Source organism: Leptonotus elevatus, unplaced genomic scaffold, assembly GCF_054856555.1.
Source record: "Leptonotus elevatus isolate MCC_2025b unplaced genomic scaffold, RoL_Lele_1.0 HiC_scaffold_279, whole genome shotgun sequence".
In the NCBI taxonomy this organism is placed as follows: Eukaryota; Metazoa; Chordata; class Actinopteri; order Syngnathiformes; family Syngnathidae; genus Leptonotus; species Leptonotus elevatus.
The window spans coordinates 7,501-12,500 of record NW_028233673.1 but is presented as its reverse complement, the minus strand read 5'-3'; positions in this window follow the sequence as shown (position 1 = coordinate 12,500).

The following is a 5,000-nucleotide window of genomic DNA, read 5'->3' as shown; positions in this document are numbered from 1 at the left end:
TTCGAGAACCAGGATGAGGAGGGGGAAAATGTGGCCAGTCAGGCCGACCTGAAGTGCCTCTTAGGCGGATAGGGGTTGGGCGAAACTCCCTTGAAAGTGGCACTCAGAAAAAATTTCCAAGTTTGGCTGACTTAGAAAAAATTCGAGAACCAGGATGAGGAGGGGGAAAATGTGGCCAGTCAGGCCGACCCGAAGTGCCTCTTAGGCGGATAGGGGTTGGGCGAAACTCCCTTGAAAGTGGCACTCTGAAAAAATTTCCAAGTTTGGCTGACTTAGAAAAAATTCGAGAACCAGGATGAGGAGGGGGAAAATGTGGCCAGTCAGGCCGACCTGAAGTGCCTCTTAGGCGGATAAGGGTTGGGCGAAACTCCCTTGAAAGTGGCACTCTGAAAAAATTTCCAAGTTTGGCTGACTTAGAAAAAATTCGAGAACCAGGATGAGGAGGGGGAAAATGTGGCCAGTCAGGCCGACCCGAAGTGCCTCTTAGGCGGATAGGGGTTGGGCGAAACTCCCTTGAAAGTGGCACTCTGAAAAAATTTCCAAGTTTGGCTGACTTAGAAAAAATTCGAGAACCAGGATGAGGAGGGGGAAAATGTGGCCAGTCAGGCCGACCTGAAGTGCCTCTTAGGCGGATAAGGGTTGGGCGAAACTCCCTTGAAAGTGGCACTCTGAAAAAATTTCCAAGTTTGGCTGACTTAGAAAAAATTCGAGAACCAGGATGAGGAGGGGGAAAATGTGGCCAGTCAGGCCGACCCGAAGTGCCTCTTAGGCGGATAGGGGTTGGGCGAAACTCCCTTGAAAGTGGCACTCTGAAAAAATTTCCAAGTTTGGCTGACTTAGAAAAAATTCGAGAACCAGGATGAGGAGGGGGAAAATGTGGCCAGTCAGGCCGACCTGAAGTGCCTCTTAGGCGGATAGGGGTTGGGCGAAACTCCCTTGAAAGTGGCACTCTGAAAAAATTTCCAAGTTTGGCTGACTTAGAAAAAATTCGAGAACCAGGATGAGGAGGGGGAAAATGTGGCCAGTCAGGCCGACCTGAAGTGCCTCTTAGGCGGATAGGGGTTGGGCGAAACTCCCTTGAAAGTGGCACTCTGAAAATATTTCCAAGTTGGGCTGACTTAGAAAAAATTCGAGAACCAGGCTGAGGAGGGGACCATCTGGCAAGGGAGTCCGACCTAAAGTGCATCTAAAGCGGATATGGGTTGGTCGAGCCTCCCTTGATTTGCCCTGGAGCTCCCACGTCTTAAAAAGGTCTCTCCTATAATTGTACACCAACCATTTTGAGGTTTGGGTGCAAACCTCTCGAATGGGGGGACTCGGTCCCCTATCTACAGCGCCCCTAATGACGACAGGTGGTACTGCGCCCCTGGTAGCCCGGCCATTGAAAATGAATGGGCCCATTCATTTCAATGGGGAATTTCGACCCCTGGTTGCCCGCCATTCATTTCAATGGGGAATTTCGACCCCTGGTCGCCCGCCATTCATTTCAATGGGGACTTTCGACCCCTGGTTGCCCGCCATTCATTTCAATGGGGGATTTCGACCCCTGGTCGCCCGCCATTCATTTCAATGGGGGATTTCGACCCCTGGTAGCCCGCCATTCATTTCAATGGGGGACTTCGACCCCTGGTAGCCCGCCATTCATTTCAATGGGGGACTTGGACCCCTGGTAGCCCGCCATTCATTTCAATGGGGGATTTCGACCCCTGGTCGCCCGCCATTCATTTCAATGGGGGATTTCGACCCCTGGTAGCCCGCCATTCATTTCAATGGGGGACTTCGACCCCTGGTTGCCCGCCATTCATTTCAATGGGGGATTTCGACCCCTGGTCGCCCGCCATTCATTTCAATGGGGGATTTCGACCCCTGGTCGCCCGCCATTCATTTCAATGGGGGATTTCGACCCCTGGTAGCCCGCCATTCATTTCAATGGGGGACTTCGACCCCTGGTAGCCCGCCATTCATTTCAATGGGGGACTTGGACCCCTGGTAGCCCGCCATTCATTTCAATGGGGGACTTCGACCCCTGGTTGCCCGCCATTCATTTCAATGGGGGACTTCGACCCCTGGTTGCCCGCCATTCATTTCAATGGGGGATTTCGACCCCTGGTCGCCCGCCATTCATTTCAATGGGGGATTTCGACCCCTGGTAGCCCGCCATTCATTTCAATGGGGGACTTCGACCCCTGGTTGCCCGCCATTCATTTCAATGGGGGACTTCGACCCCTGGTTGCCCGCCATTCATTTCAATGGGGGATTTCGACCCCTGGTAGCCCGCCATTCATTTCAATGGGGGACTTCGACCCCTGGTTGCCCGCCATTCATTTCAATGGGGGACTTCGACCCCTGGTTGCCCGCCATTCATTTCAATGGGGGATTTCGACCCCTGGTCGCCCGCCATTCGTTCCTATGTGGCGGGGGATTTCAACCCCAGGTCGCCCTCGTGTGGTTCTTTTTGGCGCAGCTGACGGGCTCCGCTGCTCGTGGAGGTTTGCTAGTGGAGGATAACCCCCTGCCTGGGCAACTCGAACGCCCGGCATTCGTTCCTATGTGGCGGGGGATTTCAACCCCAGGTCGCCCTCGTGTGGTTCTTTTTGGCGCAGCTGACGGGCTCCGCTGCTCATGGAGGTTTGCTAGTGGAGGATAACCCCCTGCCTGGGCAACTCGAACGCCCGGCATTCGTTCCTATGTGGCGGGGGATTTCAACCCCAGGCCGCCCTCGTGTGGTTCTTTTTGGCGCAGCTGACGGGCTCCGCTGCTCATGGAGGTTTGCTAGTGGAGGATAACCCCCTGCCTGGGCAACTCGAACGCCCGGCATTCGTTCCTATGTGGCGGGGGATTTCAACCCCAGGTCGCCCTCGTGTGGTTCTTTTTGGCGCAGCTGACCGGGCTCCGCTGCTCATGGAGGTTTGCTAGTGGAGGATAACCCCCTGCCTGGGCAACTCGAACGCCCGGCATTCGTTCCTATGTGGCGGGGGATTTCAACCCCAGGTCGCCCTCGTGTGGTTCTTTTTGGCGCAGCTGACCGGGCTCCGCTGCTCATGGAGGTTTGCTAGTGGAGGATAACCCCCTGCCTGGGCAACTCGAACGCCCGGCATTCGTTCCTATGTGGCGGGGGATTTCAACCCCAGGTCGCCCTCGTGTGGTTCTTTTTGGCGCAGCTGACCGGGCTCCGCTGCTCATGGAGGTTTGCTAGTGGAGGATAACCCCCTGCCTGGGCAACTCGAACGCCCGGCATTCGTTCCTATGTGGCGGGGGATTTCAACCCCAGGCCGCCCTCGTGTGGTTCTTTTTGGCGCAGCTGACGGGCTCCGCTGCTCATGGAGGTTTGCTAGTGGAGGATAACCCCCTGCCTGGGCAACTCGAACGCCCGGCATTCGTTCCTATGTGGCGGGGGATTTCAACCCCAGGTCGCCCTCGTGTGGTTCTTTTTGGCGCAGCTGACCGGGCTCCGCTGCTCATGGAGGTTTGCTAGTGGAGGATAACCCCCTGCCTGGGCAACTCGAACGCCCGGCATTCGTTCCTATGTGGCGGGGGATTTCAACCCCAGGTCGCCCTCGTGTGGTTCTTTTTGGCGCAGCTGACCGGGCTCCGCTGCTCATGGAGGTTTGCTAGTGGAGGATAACCCCCTGCCTGGGCAACTCGAACGCCCGGCATTCGTTCCTATGTGGCGGGGGATTTCAACCCCAGGTCGCCCTCGTGTGGTTCTTTTTGGCGCAGCTGACCGGGCTCCGCTGCTCATGGAGGTTTGCTAGTGGAGGATAACCCCCTGCCTGGGCAACTCGAACGCCCGGCATTCGTTCCTATGTGGCGGGGGATTTCAACCCCAGGTCGCCCTCGTGTGGTTCTTTTTGGCGCAGCTGACCGGGCTCCGCTGCTCATGGAGGTTTGCTAGTGGAGGATAACCCCCTGCCTGGGCAACTCGAACGCCCGGCTCCCCCCCGGTCCGCTGGAGCTCCTCCAACGGCCAGCAACAAGCCCCGAAGACGGGCGCGCTCCCCGCGGTCCGCTGGAGCTCCGCCAACGGCCAGCAACAAGCCCCGAAGACGGGCGCGCTCCCCGCGGTCCGCTGGAGCTCCTCCAACGGCCAGCAACAAGCCCCGAAGACGGGCGCGCTCCCCCCGGTCCGCTGGAGCTCCTCCAACGTCCAGCAACAAGCCCCGAAGACGGGCGCGCTCCCCGCGGTCCGCTGGAGCTCCTCCAACGGCCAGCAACAAGCCCCGAAGACGGGCGCGCTCCCCCCGGTCCGCTGGAGCTCCTCCAACGGCCAGCAACAAGCCCCGAAGACGGGCGCGCTCCCCGCGGTCCGCTGGAGCTCCGCCAACGGCCAGCAACAAGCCCCGAAGACGGGCGCGCTCCCCGCGGTCCGCTGGAGCTCCTCCAACGGCCAGCAACAAGCCCCGAAGACGGGCGCGCTCCCCCCGGTCCGCTGGAGCTCCTCCAACGTCCAGCAACAAGCCCCGAAGACGGGCGCGCTCCCCGCGGTCCGCTGGAGCTCCTCCAACGGCCAGCAACAAGCCCCGAAGACGGGCGCGCTCCCCCCGGTCCGCTGGAGCTCCTCCAACGGCCAGCAACAAGCCCCGAAGACGGGCGCGCTCCCCGCGGTCCGCTGGAGCTCCGCCAACGGCCAGCAACAAGCCCCGAAGACGGGCGCGCTCCCCGCGGTCCGCTGGAGCTCCTCCAACGGCCAGCAACAAGCCCCGAAGACGGGCGCGCTCCCCGCGGTCCGCTGGAGCTCCTCCAACGGCCAGCAACAAGCCCCGAAGACGGGCGCGCTCCCCGCGGTCCGCTGGAGCTCCTCCAACGGCCAGCAACAAGCCCCGAAGACGGGCGCGCTCCCCCCCGGTCCGCTGGAGCTCCTCCAACGGCCAGCAACAAGCCCCGAAGACGGGCGCGCTCCCCGCGGTCCGCTGGAGCTCCTCCAACGGCCAGCAACAAGCCCCGAAGACGGGCGCGCTCCCCGCGGTCCGCTGGAGCTCCGCCAACGGCCAGCAACAAGC